The 23,465-nt window shown below is 38.3% G+C and overlaps 1 protein-coding gene across 8 annotated transcripts in view; it reads right to left on the minus strand.

The window, feature by feature from the left end:
* Positions 1–21,231, minus strand: part of WNK3 (WNK lysine deficient protein kinase 3) — a 192,655-nt gene extending 171,424 nt beyond the window's left edge. For 3 of the 8 annotated variants that reach the window (XM_055562879.1, XM_055562874.1, XM_055562880.1), the window contains exon 1: positions 19,919–20,165. The gene's annotated coding sequence lies outside the window, so the exon portion shown is untranslated. The other 5 variants (XM_055562877.1, XM_055562875.1, XM_055562881.1 and 2 more) reach the window with 5 other exon arrangements.
* Positions 21,232–23,465: the final 2,234 nt, after the last annotated feature.

The following is a 23,465-nucleotide window of genomic DNA, read 5'->3' on the forward strand; positions in this document are numbered from 1 at the left end:
CAGTGGCATTAAATACTCTGACAATGCTGTGTAGTCATCACTACTATCCATTTCCAAAACTCTTCCATCCTTCCAAACTGAAATCTATTAAAACAATAATTCCTCATCACCCCAGACCCTGGTAGTCTCTATTCTATTTTAGGTCCTTGTGAATTTGTTTATTCTAGGTACTTCATGTAAGGACTCATACAATATTTGTCCTTTTGTGTATGGCATATTTCATTTGGCATAATATTCTCAAGTTTCATTGAGAGAGAGAGATATATATAAATATATAAAATATAGCATGTATCAGAATTTCATTCTTTTTTAAGGTTGAATAATAATAGTCCATTATGTGTATATAACACATTTTGTTTATCCATTCTTCTAGTCAGTGGATTGTTTCCACCTTTTAACTATTGTGAATAATGCTACCATGAACATCCAATAGTAGTTTTGAATAATGCAAATATTATACTTGTTTATTGAGCTTGCCTTCATATTTCAGTAGGAAGATTTTAACTACTATCAAATACTAACACATACTATTTAAAAATGGCAAGAAAGACTTAAAATATGTATCCTCTTGAACCAGCAATTCCATTCATAGGAACTTGTCATAGAAAATAGTCAAGAATCTGTGCAAAGATTTAACTGTAAAGACATTCATTACAGCACTTATAATTTGGCAAAACTATAACTAAATATAAGCATAATAGGGGTTTAATTAAGTATTTCAAAATGAGATAGGATACAGCATTTTAAAAACACTGTAGTAGCGAGATGGAAAGACATTCCCCATATGTCATATGGTTAAATGAAAAAAGAAATATATACAACAAACTTTCGTTACACATACACATGATGTTAATTCTGAATGGTGGAATTATGGACTTTTTTTCTTTCTGCTTTTCTGTATTTTCTAACATTTTCCACAAAGAACATGTGGAAATATGTGAAACATATAAGGGAAAACTGTTTAAAAGGTTTTTCAAATGAATGGTCAAACCAATAAGAAAATTCTTTCCTTCTCTCCACAAACATACATCACAAAGTTAAGCATGTATATCTGTTATGATATTATATAATCTAGAAGGCAGAATTTGTCATGTTAAACCAAAAATATACAATAACAAATCTGAAAAACTGAAGAAAAACAACTCTAAACTAAAACAAACAAAATTGGGTGAAATATCCTAAACTGTTCTATACAGTCAACATAATTCCTATCAAAATTCCAGTTGGTTTCTTTAACAAGCTGATCCTAAAATTCATATAAAACTTCAAGGGTCCCAGAATAGCTAAGTTCAAGCAAACCTGAAAAAGAACAGAGCTAGTGGACTCAACCTTTCCAATTTTAAAACCTACTATAAAGCTACAGTATTAAGACAGTGTGGTACCAGCATAAGGATAGATGGATAGATAGGTGGAATAAAAATAGAGTCCAGAAATAAACACAAATATTTGTGGTCGACTGATTTCCAACAAGGGTGCCAAGACAATTCAATGGGGAAAAAACTCTGTTCAACAAATGGTGCTAGGACAACTGGATGTCTACATACACAAGAATGAAGTTGGACTCTTGGGAGTCCAGGTTAAGTACGCTTCCTGGAAAAGATGCCTGAACTGAGTCTCAAAGAAAGAAAATTAGCTCATCCAAGCAGAGAGAAGATGACAAGCAAATTCATGAAATAGCAGAACAAGTATATAAACAATTCACTAGCAATACTAGACCTGGTGGCTCAGACAGTAAAGAATCCATCTGCAATGCGGGAGACCTGGGTTCAATCCCTGGGTTGGGAAGATCCCCTGGAAGAGGGCATGGCAATCCACTCCAGTATTCTTGCCTGGAGAATCCCCATGGACAAAGGAGCCTGGCAGGCTACACTCCATGGGGTCACAAAGAGTTGGACATGACTGAACGACAAAGCACAGCAATACTAGAAGCAGGAAGATGAGGACAAAGAGACAGATAGTCACCAAGGATTTCTACGATATACAATGAAAAACAAGATCAGTTAGAGAGCTACTGTAATAATCCAAGGAAGAGTTGCTGAGGTTTGAGTGAAAATAGTGTCAAGAGGCAAGATATATTGACGAAGTACTAAATACAAGATTTACTATCTGAATGAATATGATTGTGAAGGAACAGGAAGAGTCTATGCTAACTCCTAGAAATTTGCCTATCAGATGACACAACTAGGACAGAGCTAAGAAACTAATAGCTCATGATGTGCTACATGAGGATACACTGTGAAATCAATAGATTTTGAAAGTCAGTAAGACTAGTATTACCTGCAAGTGGGAAAAGGTAACTAACAATGCCTCATTTAGGTAGAGATATTTTTAACTTATTTTTAGACTTGGAAAAAGACGTGCAAGAATATACAAAGAATCTAGTATACCCTTCACTCACATCCCCAAATGTTAACATTTCAGATTGGACATTCTTAAGACTAACTCTATCCACTTCACCTAACTAAAGGTAACTTATTCAGAAACCTCAAAAGCAAAGATCCATAAGTAAGACAAAAGGACTGCTGCTGCTGCTGCTGCTAAGCAGACAAAAACAGGTTAAAAAAAAAAATTAAAGAATTTAAGTTGGAAAAGCCTTCAAGATTTTTTAATGGCAGAACCTCTTTTTTTAAAAAAATATGAAATCTCACTCAGAACCCTAATATAAAAATAGAGGGGCAAGTAGTGCTGCCCTGGTATAATAACTATAGTTATAATGTCTGGTCACCTGGTTTCCCAAACCATGGAATAAGAAGCAGCAAAGAAGAGAGATGAGGAAATGAGTGTTCCTTTAGTCTTAAAAACCAACCCCTAAGACAAAAAATATTACTAAAAACAAAGAACACTTTATAAGCATGGAAAGATTAATTCATCGGGACAATGTAACAATTATAAACATATACACATCTAACAACAGAAGCCCAAAATATATTAAATAAAAACTGACAAAACCAAAGAGAGAAATAATTCAGTAGTAATAGTAGGAGATTTTAATACCCTATTCTCACTACTGGGGAGATAAACTAGACATAAAATAAGCAAGAATCTGGAAAACTTGACCAATACTATCAATCAACTTGAACTAACTACCATCTATAGAACACTCCACCCAGCAAAAACAAAATACACATTCTTTTCAAGTACACATGGAAAAATCTCCAGATCATGTACTATGCAATAAATCTCAAAAAATTTAAAAGAACTGAAACCAAAGTATACTCTCCTACCACAAAATAATTAAATTAGAAATGAACAGAATAAGTGTATATAGATCAGTAGAATAGAATTGAGAGTCTGATCAACTGCTTTTCAATGGAGAGGTCAAGACAATTCAATGGGAAAAGAAGAGTCTTTCAAAAAATGTATTGGGACAACTGGATATCCACATACAAAAGAATGAAGTTGGACTCTTATCTCACACCATACAAGAAATGAACTCAAAGTGGAACATGGACTTAAATTTAAGAGCTAAAACTACAAAACTCTCAGAAGAAAACATTAAATTCTAGGGACTCTGAGTTATGCAATAAAATTATGAAATCATACTGTACCTAGGTACAAGTGATAAAAGAAATACAAGTGATAAAAGAAAACTGAGAAGGTGGACCACTCATTAGAGAAATACAAATAAAAATCACAATCAAATACTATTCCATACCATGATGATTACAATAAAAAAGACAAGACAGTTACAAGTGTTGCTAAGGATATAGAGAAAATAGACCCCTAATACACTGCTGGTGGGAATGTAAAATGGAACAGAGTCTGGCAGTTCTTCAACAAGTTAAACATGGAGTTACTATATGAATACTGTCTACCCAAGAGAAAGGAAAACTTATGTCCACATAAAAACTTATACATAAGTGTTCACAGCAGCACTACTCACAATAGCTGAAAGGTGGAAACAATTTAAATGTCTAACAACAGCTGGATAAACAAAAATGTGTTATATTCATGCAATGCAATATTATTTGGCAATAAAAAGAAAGGAGGTATTGATACATGCAACAGTAAGGATGAACCTTGATAATATTATGCTAGGTGAATGAAGCCAGAGGGAAGACCACATACTGCATGGTTACATTTATTTATATGTATTGTCTAGAAAATGCAAATCTATAGAGACAGGAAATAGATTACTTGCTGCCTTAGGCTGGGGCATAGGAACTGGACTGACTGCAAACTAGCACAAGAAAACTTTCGGGGGTGATGAAGATGTTCTAAAATTAGATTGCAATCAAGGTTATACAACTGGATAAATTTGCTAAAAGCCACTGACACTTATACTGGTGAATTTTATGATATATAAATTATATCTCAATAAAATATGTCCTTTAAGAATCTTCAATATTGTGACTAAAATCAAAGCCATCATAATATCAAATATACCTTTTTAAAACTATACTCTCTACCTCCCCCACCACCCCCCACCACCCCATTCTAACCACTCTCATCTTCTGCCTGGCCTCTTGGGTTAAGAATCATTGGTCTGAAGGGAAAAGACCTGATAACAATAAAATGTAATAGCTGGTGGCCTAAGGGTAAACAATGAATAAGAAAAACAAACTTTTAAAAAACAGGTAAAGAACTTCACTAAGCAGTGTGTATCAGTGGCCTTTTTATCATGTATCCAATAGCTGCTGCTGCTAAGTCACTTCAGTCGTGTCCGACTCTGTGCGACCCCATAGACAGCAGCCCACCAGGCTCCACCGTCCCTGGGATTCTCCAGGCAAGAACACTGGAGTGGGTTGCCATTTCCTTCTCCAATGCATGAGAGAGAAAAGTGAAAGTGAAGTCGCTCAGTCGTGTCCGACTCTTCGCGACCCCATAGACTGCAGTCCACCAGGATCCTCTGTCCATGGGATTTTCCGGGCAAGAGTACTGGAGTGGGGTGCCATCGCCTTCTCCACCCAATAGCTACGTAACCATAAAAAAGAGTTTCAGAACTCAGGCTTCGGAGTGGGAGAAATCTGGAATCAATCATGGTTCTGCCTCTCACTCCTCAGAGACTTGGGGCAAATTACTTAACCTTGTTCATTTTTTATTTCATTTGTAAAATCTCACAGGACTATCATGAAAATAAAATGGAAATATACATGTAAAGTACTTAACACGGTGCCCAGCACAATATAAAAAATAAATAAATAAATAAATAAATGGAAGCTTTTATTTCCTACCTCTTAACTAACCCCTAGGGGCACAGCACTATACTAAAGCACAACTCAACAATACTCAAGAAAACATAAAATGATTTTTCAGAAGACTATTTAGTAAGGCTGAAAAGTATATAATACGTTCTTTTAAACCTTTCCAGTAAGAAACCATGGTGGCATTGCTAAAGGGATACGATCAGGATAATATCTCTTCCACACTCAGCAGTGCAGAAACATAGCTCAGTGACAAGGGATTGAAAATCAGGCCTCAAACCTGAAATTTATTTACCGAGTACAACAGCTATGTATCATAACCTACATGTGACCATTTTTTCCTTCATATAATGATAACATATTGATTTAAGCCCTAGGAATATGCATAAAGACAATCACAAAAGCACTTCTATAGAGAAAGCCTCTATAGGGAAAATCTCACAAATCTGTGTCCTGTATCTAATCCTTCAATATATTTGATATACAAGCTTGGAGCATTTCAGTTAAAAGCTCAAGATAATTTCCCCCCGTAAGCATATCATGGTTGTATCCATGGGAAATCCAGCATACAATCAGTATTTAGTCAAACAGTGACTCAGTAATTTCTTCAAATTTTGGAACCAGCAACTGTAACACTGAATCTGTAAATAGCCAGAAATGTGGCTTCCCTGGTGGTCCAGTGGTTACATGTCCTCTTTGTAATACAGGGGACTTGGGTTTGATCCCTGGTTGGGGAACTAAGATTCCACATGTTGCAGAGCAATTAAGTCTGCACACCACAACTACTAATCCAATGTGCCACAACTGGAGAGTCTGTGCACAGCAACGAAAAGATCCTGCATGAGGCTACAAAGATCCTGCATGCCGCAACTAAGTCCCAACACAGCCAAATCAATTAACAAATATATTTTTTTAAATAAGGAATGAGAATTATATAATAAAATTTTCCAAGAACAATTGTCTCTCTCATACACGTGTGTTCATACCAATAAACACTCTAAGTGCCAAGCACCGGGTTAGGTTCTGTGGCTAAAAGAACAAAAGTCAGTCTTTGTCCTCAAGGAGCCTATAGTTTTACAATCTTAAAATATACCGCTGTTGACTTCTAGTTCAAGACAATGAACTGAACACCTATATCTCTTGTACTTTCCAAGACTCTGAAAAAGTGATGGTAAGAGTACAGAAGTAAAATTACAAGTTAAGGACAGGAATGGAAAATGGCATAGCAAATACAAGATTTCAACAATTTATGACAGAAAGCAGACAAGAAAGAACTGGCTGATAATACAAATCAAAGGAATGCTACAACCTAAAATATGAAATAGAAAGGGTTCCAACCCAGGAGGAAGCAGACTTACAGGGCAAAACCCCAGAGGGGTTCCACACTCAAAGAAGACTGATCCTAAAGAGGGCTAAAATGAGAACAGGCTAAATACATGGATTAACTGAAGCTCTGAATTATGACAGTTGATGAACTCTCCCCCCAAAATAAATTCCTGCATACACAATACCAAATTCAACAAACTAGCAAGAATGAACAACAGCAAGGAAGAATAAGGGCACCCGAGTACAAAGCCCTCTGCCCTCTGGCATTTGGGCCCTCCAAGTGTAAAAGCCAGCTGCCCACACACTCCCCCCGAAACCAGTTGACATCCCTGCCTAGAAACACAGAACTCCCAGTCAGCCCTTCTACTAGTTCGTTATTTACGACAAACAGAATCAAGGGGCAGCCATTTGAAGAAAACCTATATAACACAGAAGAGAAAGAACAAGAGAAAATGTCCTTGGAAGAGCTGAAATAATTCAAGAAATCATTTTAAATTTAAATTTTAAGATATAACCATAAGATTCAAAAATCAAAGAAAGAGGTATATAATGAACAGGTTTACTCCCAAATCTGTTTCCTATCCATTCAATTCCCCCCAACTCTCTCCACAAATAACCACTCATTAGATTTTCTGTAGCTCTCCAGAGTTTCTTAGGGCAAATAAGCAAATATATGTTCTCTCTCCTTTTCTACATGAAAAGTAGCATAGTACATATCAAGCATTTTTTATAGACAGAATAACTTAAAATACTTTTTTCCTGGTCAGTACACAGAGGTTCCTTCATTCTTATTTTTATATCTATATAGCAATAGTATTTGATTATTTGCTATGACAGACAAAATTGAATATTTCATTTCACATATATGTATGTCTGTGTATATACATGTGTGTATTGTGTGTGAATGTAAATTCCCTGAAGTGGGATTGCTGGCTCAAAGGAAATTTGCACATTTACCTTTTATTGAAATACACTAATATATCAGTAAGAGTACACAAAATTCATGTGTATCTTTATATAATGCTGCCAAACTGTGTGCCACAAGCATTGTACTGATTTAAACTCCCACCAGCAATGTGTGAAAGTGTCTTTTACTCCAGAGCCTTGACAACAACAAAAAAAGGTGCAGTCAAACATTTTGATTTTTAACACTCTGAAAGGTTTTAAACAGGAATCACAGTGTGGTTTCAATTAGCATTTATCTCATGAGTGAGGTTAAGCAGATTCTTTCACATAAACAATAGAGTCAGGAATAAACCAAGAATTGCTATTATCACTGCTAACACTTAAGGAAATAAAACATGTCATACAAATACTGGAAAGTAAGAGACAAAACTCAAAACTTGCAGATTATATGAATATCTGTCTAGAAAATTTACGCAAATTCAACTAAAAAAAACATGATAGGAACTAACAACAAAGGTCAATAGAAACATTAAATGCAAAATCAAAAATAAATCAATACCTTTGATACACATCAGCAATAATCAATTAGAAAATATAATTTAAAAAACAACTATCCTAAGGTAAGGGCTCCAGGGGAAGATGGCACCAGGAGAGGGCAGGAAGGGTGTCCTGAAAGAAAGGCAGGTCACTGCAATTACTATATATATATTTTTATATATATATATATATATGTATGTATGTATATACACACATACTCATAAGAGCAACAGAGCTATAAAATATTAATCTAGGAATAAACTCAAAAAGAAATATGTAACACCTATATAAAGAAGACTAAAATTTTTACTGAAGTACATAAGATACACCTTTCTTTGTTTGAAAGACCCAATATTAGCATCTTCAGAAACCCTCCTCTGAGATTATTCCAAAGTCAATGTAAGTCCAACAGAAATCCCAAAGAGATGTTTTTGTCCCAAACTGACAAATTGATTTGAAAAGAGTACAAGGAAAGCCAAGAAAATTTTGAAGAACAATGCGAGTTTGCCTTACCAAATAATACTTTTAGCTATAGTAAGTTAAACAATGTGCTTTCATCACAGAAATACACAACTGGACTAATGGAGAACAATCAGTAGAGAAACAGACACATGTATGTATAGCAAGGTACTCCGTGGTAAAGATGGATTTCAAATTTATGAGGAATAGATAGCATAATAAATGATGTCAGACTAACGGCTATCCATTCAGGGGGAAGAAGTTAAAGCCCACTTAAAACCAGTCACAAAGATAAATTTCAGATAGATTAAAGAGCTAAACATAAAAAAAAACTATGTAACTATTAAAAAATATGGCAGAATATATTTCTAACCTGAAGAAAGACTTTCTTAAAAAGATAAAAATAGGAAGACCATTAATAACAATGACAAAAAAATACATTTGGCCATCTGACCATGAACTAGGTAAGCAACAGACTGGGACTGGAAGCAAACATCTGCAACATGCATAGCAAAGCATTAATATCCAGAATATATAAAGAACTAAAAAATCAGTAATAAGAAACATAAATAGACAATACATGCATGGCAGAGGGATGGCTCAAACTCCTTAGTAAGCAGGGAGATGCAAATTCAAACAATTCAATATCATTTTTTGTCTATTAGGTGAGAGAAAATTACATTATCTGTTACTATCACATTTTGAGTGTGTGAGAAATTTAGCACACCATGCACTGTTGACAAATAAACTGGAACAGCCTTTTCATATGGCAAATTCCAAATATCTAGCGCATACTTGTCATCCAACAATTCCACTTCTTAGTACTTACATGACAAATATTCCTGTATGTGTACAAATATGTATATGCAAGGATTTTTTTACTGAAGGGCTTTTTATTGTTTGTAACAGCAAAAAAATGAATAAAATGTACATATTCATCCATAAGAAAGGTGAAATAAAAATGTACTACGTAATAATATGCATCTGTTTAAAAACTGAGAAATGGTTATACAGATGTATAAAAAGTCTCCCACACATATATATATACTGTTGAGAAAAGTAAGTTGTACAACACATACATCTATATATCATATATACATATGTTATATATATATATATATATACACACATATATAAAAACAAACAAAACGTTATGTTTCTAAATGTACTCATATATGTGTAAATGCATATTAAAAAGACTGGAAGGATATGCTGTAAACTGATTCTAGTGGTTAAAGAAGCATGTAGTATGAAATACTATGTCTCCTTTAAAAAGAACAAAGTCAACATACATATACTTACATGAAAGCCTTAACACATACTCTTTGGGAAAAAAATAAGTCATAAAATACATTTTCTTTGCATATGCACATACATATACATGTAAATACAGAGAAAAAGGACTGTACAAGTTCATATTCAGCTCTTAATAATGATTACCCACTGGGAGGGCAGGAAATTGGGTAAAGGAGGACTTGAAGATTTTAATCTACCTCTGTATTATTTTAATTCATAAAAGCAGAATTGTCCATCAATAACCTGTACCAAGAACCAGTTAAAGATATTATAATTTCTTAAAATAACTGAAGGAAGGACAAAACAAATTAGGTATGTACAACTTATATCCAAATAAATATTATCAGTTAACACTTACTGAATGCTTTGGGCTAAGCACTCTAAGTCCTTTCATGCATTTTCTCATGTAATCGTAAGAATCTTAAGATAAAATTATCCCCATTTTACAACTGAGAAAACTAGGCTCAAAAAATTAAGTTAAACTTTCCTAAGATTACACAGCTAGTAAAAACCAAGGACAAAATTAAACCCAGGCAAATGACTCCCAAATCCACTTGTGTGTGTGTGTGTGTGTGTAAATCACTTCAATTGTGTCTGACTTTTTGTGACACTATGAATCCTAGCACACCAGGCTCCTCTGTCCATGGGATTCTCCAGACAAGGATACTGGAGTGGGTTGCCATGCCCTCCTCCGGGGGATCTTCCTGTCCCAGGGATAGAACCCCCATCTCTTAACGTCTTCTGCACTGGCAGGCAGGTTCTTTATCACTAGTGCCAACCTGGCAAATCAATATAGGGCCACACATAATTTGGAGCCACATGTACACACTATACATAATCCTGAACTGTACAGATACATACATTAGATAACCACATCACAGCCCTTGGGAGTTTATAACCGTCTTCTTCCTCATTTGCATCTTCCAGTTTTGTTTGGCAAGGTCATTCCCTCAATTAAAGATGCTCATTTTATGTGAAAATATTTCTGGATCCACATTAGAAAAAGAATCTAAATCATCTCCATCTTCCTTAAACAATCTCTATCTACCAATCACCTACCCTTAATCCCTAATTACCACTTTATTCAGTTTAATCCTTTACAACAGTGGTAACCAAACTATATACAGCCCTCAGGCCAAACCTACCTTACCTCCCAGCCTGTTTCTGTGAAGCAGGTAAGTTGAGAAAGATTTTTACATTTTTAAATGGTTGAAAAACATCAAAAGAAAAATGGTATTTCATGACATGAAAATTATTCAAAATTCACATTTCAGTGTTCATGAATAGCAGTTATGAACACAGCCACTCTCATCATTTATATATATCTATGACTGCTACACAGAAGAGCTGAGTGGTGGCAAAAGAGATTCCATGGCCCACAAAGCCTAAAATGCTATATTCACTATCTGGTCCTTTATGGAGAAAGTTTATCAAATCTCGCTTTACAGTTTTCAAAAGAAGTTCATCTATTTAACTCATTACTCCTAACAACAACCCTGAGAGCTACTTGGTATTTGCCTGAATTCTGAAAATTAAGAAGGCTCAAAGAAGTTTAGTGTCTTGCCTGTCACAGAGCTAGTAAGTAAAGGCAGAATTCTGGAACCCAAGTTTTCTAGCTTCAAATCCAACATAATTTTTACCACACTACCACTTTCAAAGAACCCAACCCCTTCTGATTAATCGATGAGTTTAGACATTTGGTGCTAAAATTTACCAGATGGGGAGGGACTGGTAAAAGCTTTAAACTGGTCAGAAAACATGTCTCAATTGACTCCAAAAATAGATGAATAGGATACATTGCATTTCACATGTAGTTGTATAATTTACAAAGTATATTGTTTCATTTAATTTGCAAAGAAACCCTGCTAAATAGGTAGTGCTTTTGTTTAGTAACAAATAAGGAAACATACAGACTTGCAAAAGATTATACTAAGGCAAGACCAGAATCCAGGCTGACCTCTACTCCAATGACAGTTCTGACAGTTCTATTCGGGAACATTGTCTCTTCTCATAAGAAATGTACCTGTTGTTTTCTTTTTTTTCCCCCCTTAGAAATAAAGCAGTTAACTAAAAACAAACAAACAAACAAACAAAAAAAACCCAGCATTTAAGAGAAAGAAACTAAAGCTTTATTTTAGAAAGGATAAACTAACAATTTAACAAAATAATACCAGAAGGGATACTCTTTAACATCTGGATCTCTGTTCAAAGTCACCTTCTCAAAGAAGCCTTACAAAATAACCATGTGAGCCAGAGGCTCCCCACAACACCCCAACACTCTTTAAAATTTTTTCTTCTTAGCATTTATTTTCTGAAATATTTGCTGACCATATGTTGCCCTCCACTGTAATGTAAGCTCAAAGATAGCAGGGCCATTGCCTGCTTTGCTTCCTTTCATCCATCCTCAGCACATCAATCCAGGCATACAGGAGGAACACAATAAATATTTGTTGAATGAATGGTAGAACCTACATGTACACTGGGTAAATCATATTCTGTAACTCACAGATTCAGAATAAGTTATCAGCGTATTTGAAACATTCCTTAGCAAATGAAATACACATCTTCAATAAGAGCTTTTTCTCTTGCCAGAAAGACACCATCAAAGACGAATTCAATGGAAATGCCACAATTGCCCAGCAGGACAAAAATTATTCTCTGGGTAGCAGTGGATATAATGAGCTGAACTAGCACCTTATAGATCTTAAGACTGATTAAGCAGATTTTTCATTCTTGTATTAAAACACATCCTCTAATTTAAAAATTCTAATTACTGTCTCTATTTTAATTATACTTAACTAGAGGCTGAGGTTTAAGAATTGTGCTGTGCTAAATTTTAATTCTCATTTTTACAAGAAACCAAACTCAAATAATCTTACATTATCCCAATAATATATGATGAATGTAGCCCAAGCTACAAGTAAAAAGTCTCCACAAGGTACTAACTGTTAAATGTTTTCATCAAGAAGTTGGCTCACAAACATAAGCTATACAACACACACACATAAATTACTTTTAGCATAAACCTAATATCAATTTCTGGTAATTAAAAACTAAATCTACTTTTTTCCCCAGTTTTAAGTAGAGATTTCACCCTACACAAACAATTCTAAAACCACAATAATATTCTTTACATAAAAAATCACTTATGGGAAATTCCCTGGTGGTCCAGTGGTTAGAAATCCATGCTTTCACTGATGAATGTGAGGGTTCAATTCCTAGACAGGGAACTAAGATCCCACAAGCCATGAGGTGTAGCCAAAAAAACAAAAAACAAAACAAAGGGGGAAATAATCCCTTATGTAACTTTAGCATAAGGATCGGAGAAGGCAATGGCACCCCACTCCAGTACTTTTGCCTGGAAATCCCATGGACGGGGGAGCCTGGTGGGCTGCCGTCTATGGGGTCACACAGAGTCAGACACAACTGAGCACCTTCACTTTCACTTTTCACTTTCATGCGTTGGAGAAGGAAATGGCAACCCACTCCAGTGTTCTTGCCTGGAGAATCCCAGGGACAGGGGAGCCTGGTGGGCTGCTGTCTATGGGGTCACACAGAGTCGGACACAACTGAAGCGACTTAGCAGCAGCAGCAGCAGCCCCAGCAGCATAAGGATCATCTAGTTTGCCATACTGAAGTTTCCTGATCATAAAAGTCTCATTGATTCACAAAGAGTTTTAGAATCCCCACACTTCAAATACAAGACATGACCTTCAAAATGCATTTAAAAACAGTTCTTCCCCACAACTACCAAGTGATTAAATATCACCACAAATAGCTTTAACATAGATGTATAGTACTATTATGTATTTTATAGTTTAAAAATCTTCAAGTTAATCCATATGCAAAAGAATGAAGTTGAACTCTTATCTCATACCAGATACAAAAATTAACTCAAAATGGATCAAAGACCTAAATATTAAAGCCAAAAACTACAAAACTCTTCAAAGAAAATATAAACCTTCATGATCTTGGATTTGACAGTGGTTTCTTAAATATGACACCCAAAGCACAAGCAACAACAGAAAAAATAAATTGGACTTCATCAAATTTCAAAACTTTTATGCACCAAAAAACACTATTAAGAAAGTAAAAAGAGACATACAGGCACATGAAAAGATGCTCAACATCATTAATCATCAGGGAAATACAAATTAAAACCATATGAGATATCACCTCACACCTGTCAGAATGACTATTATCAAAAAGAAAACAAATAACAAGCATTGGTGAGGATGTGGAAAAAAGGGAAACGTCATGCACTGTTGGTAGAACTGTAAACTAGTACAGCCACTATGGAAAACAATATGGAGATTTCTCATAAAATTAAAAATAGAAGTATCATACGATCCAGCAATTCCATTTCTGGGTATTTATCCAAAGAAAACAAAAACACTGATTTTAACATATAATATGCACCACTATATTCATTATGGCATCATACATAATAGCCAAGATATGGAAGCAACCTAAGAGCCCATCAACAGATAAATGGATAAAGTAGATGAGGTATGTATATAAATAGATAGATATAGATATATATATACACACACCACACATACACACAATGGAATATTACTCAGCCATAAAAATAATGAAATCTTGCCATTTCAACATGGATGGACCCAGAGGGTATCATGCTAAGTGAAATAATTCAGAGAAAAAAAGCAAAACAAATGAACAAACATAACAGAAACAGAGTCACGGATACCGAAAACAAATAGGTGTTTGCCAGAGGGGAGAAGGCTGCAGGGAGGGGAGAAATAGGTGAGAATGATTAAGAAGTATAAACTCCCAGTTGCAAAGTAAATGAGTCACACATATGAAATGTACAGTGTGGGGAATATAGTTGATAATTATGTATTATCTTTGTATGGTGACAGATGAACTAGACTTAATCTTGGTGATCATACTGCAATATATAGAAATACTGAATCACTATATTGTGAACCAGGAACTAACACAGTGTTGTAGGCCAATTATACTTCAAAGACAAGCAAACAAACTCATAGAAATAGAGATGAGATTTGTGGCTACCAGAGGTGATGGTAGGGGAAAGGGGAATTAGCTGAAGGCAGTCAAAAAGTACAAATTTCTAGTTATAAGATAAATAAGCACTAGGGCTATAATCTGCCTGCAATGCAGGAGACCTGGGTTCGATTCCTAAGTCGGGAAGATCCCCTGGAGAAGGAAATGGCAACCCACTCCAGTATTCTTGCCTGGAGAATCCCATGGACAGAGGAGCCTGGTAGGTTCCCAGTCCATGGGGTTGCAAGAATCGGACATGACTTAGTGACTAAACCACCACCACCAGGGATATAATATTTAACATGATAAAAAATAAGGAGGGAGGTGGGAGGGGGGTTCAGGATGGGGAACACGTGTACGCCCGTGGTGGATTCATGTTGATGAGTGGCAGAACCAATACAATATTGTAAAGTAATTAGCCTCCAATTAAAATAAATAAATTTAAATTTTAAAAAAGAATAATAATATATGGAAAAAAATAATTAGTACTGTTGTATGTCACACATGAAATTTTTTGGTTTGTTTTTTGGCCATGCCACACGGCATGCAGGATCTTAATTCCCCAAACAGGGATTGACCCCATACCCCATGCATTAAGAGCGTGGAGTTTTAAGCACTGGACCTCCAGGGAAGTCTCCATGAAAGTTGTTACGAGAATAAACCCTAAGACTTCCCATTACAAGGAAAAAATATTTTTTTCTATTTCTTTAACATTGTATCTGTATGAGATGATAGGTGTGCACCACCTGATGTGAAGAGTTGACTCATTTGAAAAGACCCTGATGCTGGAAAAGACTGAGGGCAGGAGGAGATGGGGAAGACAGAAGATGAGATGGTTGGATGGCATCACTGACTCAATGGACATGGGTTTGGGTGGTCTCCAGGAGTTGGTGATGGACAGGGAGGCCTGGCGTGCTGCAGTTCACGGGGTTGCAAAGAGTCGGACACGACTGAATGACTGAACTGAACTGAAACCTACTACAGTAATCATTTCATGATGTCTGTAAGTCAAATCATTATTTTATCTCAATAAAACTGGAAAATAGATAAACAAGTAAAAAGACAACTCACAAAGTGGAAAGAATTTATAATCATATGTCTGATCAGGCTCTAGTATTGACAATATATTTTATAAAAACTCTTACAACTCAACAATAAAAAGATAACCAAATGTAAAAATGAGCAAGGACTTAGACGTTTCTTAAAAGAAGAAATTTAAATAGACAAGAGCACATGAAAAGATGCTCCACAGCACTAGTTATTAGTAAAATGGGAATCAAAACCACAATGAGATATCACAAAACACCCACTAGATGGCCATAAAACACACACATACACACACACACAAACACAAAATCCAAATGTAACAAATGCTGGGGAAGATATAAAAAAATTAGAACTCTTATACATTGGAGGTGTAAATGGTGGAAAACATTTTGATGGTTCCTTAACAAGTTAAACATAGAATTACCATACCTGTACATATCCAAAAGAAGTGAAAGCAGGTGTTCAAACAAAAACTTGTACACAAATACTCATACATCATTGTTCACAAAAGCCAAAAGGGAGAAAAATGCCAAATGTCCACTTTGAATAAACAAATTGTAGTATATCCGCACAATGGAATATTATTCAACCATAAAAAAGAATGAAGTACTGATACATGCCACAATGTGAGTGAATCTCAAAAATATGCAAAGTGAAAGAATCCAGACACAAAAGGCTACGTATTATATGAAATATCTAGAATAGACAAATCCATAAAGACAGGAAATTAGTGGTGACCAAGGACTGGGGGAAAAGAGGAATGGGGAGTGAATACGTAATGAGCATAGGCTTTCCTTTTCGGGTGATGAAAATGTTTTGGAACTATATATGCAACATTATTAAGGTATTTAATGCAATTAAGAATTGTACACTCCAAAACAGTAAATTTTATGTTATGTGAATTTTATCACAATAGAAAGTTATAAGGTTAAAACACAGAAGATTTCTTCATTTCTATTTTCTAAAAAGTTCATGAAAAAAATAATATATTCCTTGAAGGGGCAATAAAGATACACTTTTGCAGTAAGTTAATCTCAACATTTTCCAAACCAAATATCTCATAAGAAGCTCTACCAAAACAATTAAAACTGGCATCAGGACTTCCCTGGTGGCAAAGTGGATGGCAATCTGCTGGCCATCCACTGGCAGGGGACACAGGTTTGATCCCTGGTCCAGGAAGATTCCACATGCCACAGAGCAACTAATCCCGTGTGCCACAACTACCGAACCCGCATGCTGCAACTACGGAAGCCAGTGCACCTAGAGCCAGTGCCCCACAATGAGAAGCCCTTGCACTGCAACGTAGAGTAGCCCCGGCTCACTACAGTGAGAAAGTAACGAAGACTCAGCACAGCCAAAAAATAAAACAAATAAATAAAAATTTTAAAAACTGGCATCAAATTCTACTTTGAAGCTTTGGGAATTTCTGTATGAATGCCTTTATAGATGTTCTTTACAGTCATCAAATATCTCCTAAAAGTACCATAAACTTTATGATCTCAAACAAAAATGGAAAAGATCCACCCCTCTGAAAGTATTCTGGTTTTTAGCCAAGAGACATAATCAAGTATATCTGCAAACAGAGTTGGTCTACTTATACTAAGACGGGAGAGTGAGGAAGGAAGGGATTTTTCTTACACACTACCCCTCCCCCCTCACACACAAACATACACACAAAAATTTAGGCCTTCCCTTATTTTTAAGTAAATTACTGGACTGGAAATTTAGTTCTCATCTTTACTTCTGACTACTTTGATTCTGCGCAACCACTGGCTTTATCATTTCCTGGCTAAGTGACAGACACCTAAATGAAAGAAAATTCCCCTAGGGAAGAAAGGTAAAGTCCACATAACAAAAATTTAACTCCTAAAACACTATAGAATAATTACATCAATGAATGTAGACTTGTGATACAGGGATCAACACTGGCCTAGAAGTCAGAACTCCAGGATAGATCACTGACTTACTAGGGTGAGTCTTATTTTTCTGAGCCTTGTTTTCTTTCTCAGGAAAGGAAAATAACTTTCCTGCCTGCTTCCCAAAAGAAGTACAGTAATAAAAATATGTACAAGGTGTGATAGGACCACTAAAGAGGGGCACCTAACCTAGCCTGATGGAGGATGCTGGGAAAAGGAAAAATGGGGGATCAGGAAAGGCTTTCATGAATAATGACAGAGGTCAGTATAAAAAGAATGAATTAAAACTTAATGGGAGGGAGAGAGAGAGAATTCCAGATTCGGGGTGGGAGGGGGGCAGGATGAGAAGCAAAGCCAGAGAGATGAACACCACAAATCTGCTTAAGCTATTCACTCCTTGGTAAATAGTCAAAGGCGCCTAACTCTGCAGGGTAGTCCTTCACTCCAGCCTCAACCTGAGATTCCAGCCTTATCTCATTCCATTCTCCAAATATACCATGCTTACACTCCCTGCCTCAATACTTGAATGTTCTTCGACTCCAGGAACATCTAGTTTGAAACTGGGAGACCAGCTTGCCTGCCAGAGTTGGTGCAACATTTCCAGGCTTTCATGGTACTTTTATACTTTTATTCTATTGCTTGGTATACTAAGTATTCATTTAATCAAAGAGAATATGAACGAAGTATTAACTTTTTAAACTCTGGGTAGCCAAAACAAGGATTACACTCTTTCCAACATCAAAGCAGAATAAAAGAAAAAGGGCATGGGAAAGTTCTCAAATTTGCAATATTTCCAAGATAAATGAATATGTGATTAAAAGTTTGTAAAAAGTAAGCATGAAAAGTTGGAAACCCATAAACTATTAATCTTGACCCAGAATAGAATGAGACCATCACAAGACATCCTTACCAGAAGATATGAATTTAGAGAACAGCATGTCCAAGTAATCTGCAGTGATTTAAACTCACGCCAAAAAGTGTCAATTTTCAAACAAGGTAAATTCAGATTAATGGGAAAAAAATCACATATAATTATTTTAGCATTCAAAATAGGTATTTTAGCAATCCTTTAATGCAAGGTATCTTTCCTTTGGCGTGCCGACTTTAAAACAATTTTTAAATTCATCAACCCAAACGATAGAGACTGTCTAGAAGACATCTACTGCTTTGTTGTCATATATGGAGACCTCTTTAAAAGTTCTCTTGGTATTACAATTTACTACAGATGAAAAACAGGTAACAATGCCTCCCCAAATTGAGTGTAATCATCACTATACAGAAGATTTCCACAACTTAAAGGCTACTTATCATACAATTGCTTCAGCTACTTATCATACAATTGCTTCAGTCCACAGTAACTCTTAGGAAGTAATAGCCATACCACTTGCATCTGTTTTGAGGGTTCAATCTCATTTTAACAAGATCTATCAAGTCTCAAGATAGGGAGATACACACGTGCAGGATATTCACCCACAACCCACTACATAAATGTTTCACCATTCTTAACTAGACAAAACCTCGTACAGTACAGTTCACCACTTTCATACTAACCTCACCGTACCATCTCCTTCCCATCCGATCAGTCACAGAACACACCGTTCCCAAATAACACCTCTCAATCTCCTTGAACCTAACCCATTAACACAACCATCCAGCAGCATTCCCCACACGAATACAGTCCTATCGACCTTCACACATCAACTGAATCTCTAAATTAAATTCACTTTCCCTCATACACTGAAACTCAACTTCCAAAACCCGACGCGATCCTCGCTTTCAGTAGCTCCAATCTCACTTAAATGATCACTCAGTTTTTTGTCAACCGTCACCCGGTCCCCTCACGTAACCGCCTCACCTTCCCGCCCCCCCCCCATCCCCTAGTCTCCCATAAACTCCCAAAGTTGTCACTCCTCAACGAAAAAGACAAAAAAAAAAAAAAAAAAGGTACCTCAACCTCAAACCGGCCCTTCCCCACTTTTCCCCTCCGAATTTTCCTCTCAGCCTGTTGGCTCACACCGAAAGCAGCTCCGACAACTCTTAACGACCCGAGCCGGGCCTCGTCCCACACGTCTCGGCGACTGCAATCACCCTGCCTCGGTCAAACCGCCCCCCACTAACGCGCTTACTCTGAACAGACTCTTGGTCGCCGCTGCCTCCCCTCCATTCATCCCCGGCCCATTCATCTCTCAGCCGGATCCCAGACACGCCCCCCGGCCTCCTCCCTCACTCCCACCGTCCCGGCCAGCTCGGGACCCTCACCAGATTAGAGGCTCTCGCTGAGGGAGACTCTTTTCGCTTCTCCCTCGCCCTCTTTCAAGCCTCCGCTCGACCCTCGAGTAGCCACACCATAGAACACGCAGATACACACACACCGCCTCCTCTGTCGCCTCCTCAGATGCTTCTTACTCCCCTCCTAGATGTCTCGCGCTCCGCTCCGCGTTGTGTGCGCGTGCGCGCGCGAGCGTCTCAGCGCGAGCCCACCCGGCCAGCTACCGCCGGTAGGTAAAGAGAGGGCGGGGTTAAGGGAGCGGGGTACGAGCCCAAGCTCGCGCTTGCCCGGGAGCTGAGCAGGCGCACGCGTACTCCAGTCAGGGAATTCAGATAGAGAGGGGGACGGAGGGGGGCGAGGAAGGGAGGGGAAGAAAGGAGGGGGGAGGGGCGGAGAAAGCAGACGGAGCAGCCCCAACTCCGAACTGCCCCTATCGCAGCGAGGTGCCGAGTGGCTACCCAACTAGAGCGTGCGCACTCCTCTCCCACTCTCAGCGCAGCGGGAGAGAGGGATGCTCGTCAAGAGAAAGGCTTCGCTCTTTTCCAAAAAGAAAATCTGTGGGGAACCACGCGTGACATCTCCTGTGTGTTCAAAAGCTCTCCACGGCTGTTTTACCCTCTTCCCTTCAAAAGAAAATCCAAGCACACACTTCTTCCTAGATACCCACCGCCCATTCTCAGTTCTCTACATGCCTCTAAATGCGGTCGCTCGGCCGAGATGTGGTACTCGCCAGCATCTTTTCACCCGCCACCCCTAACTCCCTTTTTCCAACTCTCGACTTTTCTCGCGAGACCCATACCTGCCGGCTTCGGGATTAGAAGTCGAAGCACACATTTACAAATACCGGTCTCCCGATTATGCTGCGACGGCAATAGCCATAGTATGTACCCCCTACCCTCCAGGACCGCAGTGCGCGCGCGCGGGGGCTGGGCAACCACGAAAGCTGGGATGGAAAAGGGAAGCTATGAAACGGATTTTTGACGGCATGTAACCGCTAGGCCTGGGCACGTGCCCTGCGCCTCGCGGGCGGGTGCGGTGTACCCTGGGAATTGTAGTTTTTGTTCCCACCTCCAGTCCCACTCCCACCTCAGCCTTACTTAGGCCTCTGTCCAAGAGGGGGATTACTGACACCATTTTGCCGGGAACAATGGCCCTCGGCCGAGGCAGCGGAGGGTGGGGGAGGGAATAATGTTTTAAGGGTTCAGTTAACCTCCCCTGGCCCCTCGGTGCCATAGCAACCCCTCAGAAACCTGGCCACTCCCCCTCGCTGCTCTGCCGGGCTCCAAGATTGCGCGCATGCGAAAAGGTCACCTCCCCCTGAGGCTGGCTCTCACCGTCTCCTGCAGTCCACCTCCCAGATGCACTAGTTAGTTGTTAGTGACTGCTACCTTCTTTGAGCTTTCACAGCAGGTTAACCTCCACGCAGTGACTTTATCTAAGAACTGCTTCCTGCACTGTATCAACTGCAATACAGAATTGTTTCTATCACTCTCACGTGAGCAATCCTGACTCTCCAGAGGAGGAAACTGAGGCTTGGGGGGGGGGGGGTAGGGAGGGGAATGGACATGACTTGTTCAAGTTGGCATAACTATGTATGGAAGAGTCAGATCTTTAACCCAGGTGTGTTCACTCCAGAGCCCATGAAAGTTTCAATCCCTCAGGTTGCATCTGGTATCAGAGACCCAGAAGAAAACTCCTAAAGGGCGGTATTTCTGAATGCCCTTCAAGGTTTAGCAGGATGCCCTGAGGGTAGGAGGGTGCGTGGAAAATGCCAGGCTAATATTTTCAAATGCCAACCTCGGGGCCCCATCACAGAGCTGTACTAATCTCTCCTCTCCACCATTTTCTTTTTCGTACTGTACACCTCAGAACCTCAGCCTTTTTCAGCTCTTAAAAAAAAATCAATAAATTTAACTGAGGTTTCCAAAGTCCAAAGGGAGTGGAATAATGGGAGACCTTGAAGCCCTTGTTTCTTGTCTTTGCACCTTTCGTCTTGAAGGTCACTTATTAATCCTAGTATTGCCAGAAAATATAAGGAAACCAGACCCGTGTGTGCCCTTAATAAATCCACCCCCTTTCCATTTTTGACAAGGGAGGGAGACTCTGAGGAACTAAATTCAGGACTATGAGGTTCAGCTATTCCACCTGTAGCTAAAATTGAAAGAGCAAGATGTGATTTTTTTCAAATAGTGCAACTACCTTACCTGAAAGGTCTTTGCATTCCAAATTGGCTGCAGAACGGATGGGGTCTCCCAAACTCTGTCTTCCCTCACTGTCCCTGAAGATAGTTCCTTTTTCCTGTAGAATCCCAGGTGGCGCTAGTGGTAAAGAACCTGCCTGCCAATGCAGGATACATAAGACGCGGATCGCTGGGCATGGCCAGTATTCTTGCCTGGAGAATCCCATGAACAGAGGAGCTGGACGGGCTATAGTCCATAGGGTCTCACAGAGTCAGACACGACTGAAGTGACTTAGCACACATACACAGCACATGGGGAAAACAGGAAGTACAGCCAAATAACCACCAAAGGGTACTATCAAAGGCTACCAAGTTATTTCAAGCTCTTGTAGGTCCCAACTCCCACTGAGATGGTAACTACAAACTTGTGCCCTTTTCCTTTTATTTCTCAATGTCACCTTACTCCCACCACCACACACATCTATCCACCTTTAAGAAAATCAACAGGTACCTCCCTCAGTTGTGGCCTGCCCCTCTTCATTTGTTTCTGAGCCTTGTGTGTTAGCCCGTCAACCTGCTCAGATGTGAACCCTTCTGCAAAGGTCTTCTTCAGTCAAACATTTGCTAAACAACTATGAAGTAGTATGACTTTTACAAATCTCAGAAATTAGAAAATCAAATTTAAGTCTGCTTTCCATCCAAATACAGGCCTTCTCAATTTAGACCTTTTATTGATAGATGTGCTCTTCTGTTTGAAAAAAAAACCTGTCCATAACTCAGCACAGATGCCACCATAAGAAGAAAGGGGAGAGGGCAATTATAGCTAGCCAGTAATGTATGGCAGGGACCATTCCTTTCTGATCCACTGGTTTCCACTTACTCTCAAATGGCATTTGTGATGTTTCTATTCACCAGATAGAAAATTTAATTCATATTGACCACTTGTAATTTGGCTTTACATTATTCGGGGAAAACATCCTTCCAATAATCTAGTTTATCTTGTCTGAAGACTCTGGTGCCAAGAAATTAGCAAAGGCTTCACAGGAACTATTTTTTGAACCCAGCATCCCACAGGGGTGGGGATGGGGGTTAGTTTCATGGCCCTACTAGGTGCTGATCTCCTCTTTACCACACAGATGGTAACTCCTCAACCAACAAGATAGAACTAAGATGAACATCAAAGTTTAGCTGACTACTACAACCTTGAGTAGAGTAGTGACTCTTTTTGGAACTCAGTTTCTGACCCTGAGCCCTCCTTTGACCAGATTTTTGGGAAAACAATATGTCATTCTTGTTCTTTTCCCTTATCCCAGGTGATGCTATAGTTTAGGGGTCTTATGTAGTACTCAAGCAAGGGG

The sequence above is a fragment of the Bubalus kerabau genome, chromosome X (genome assembly GCF_029407905.1).
Source record: "Bubalus kerabau isolate K-KA32 ecotype Philippines breed swamp buffalo chromosome X, PCC_UOA_SB_1v2, whole genome shotgun sequence".
Lineage (NCBI taxonomy): Eukaryota > Metazoa > Chordata > Mammalia > Artiodactyla > Bovidae > Bubalus > Bubalus kerabau.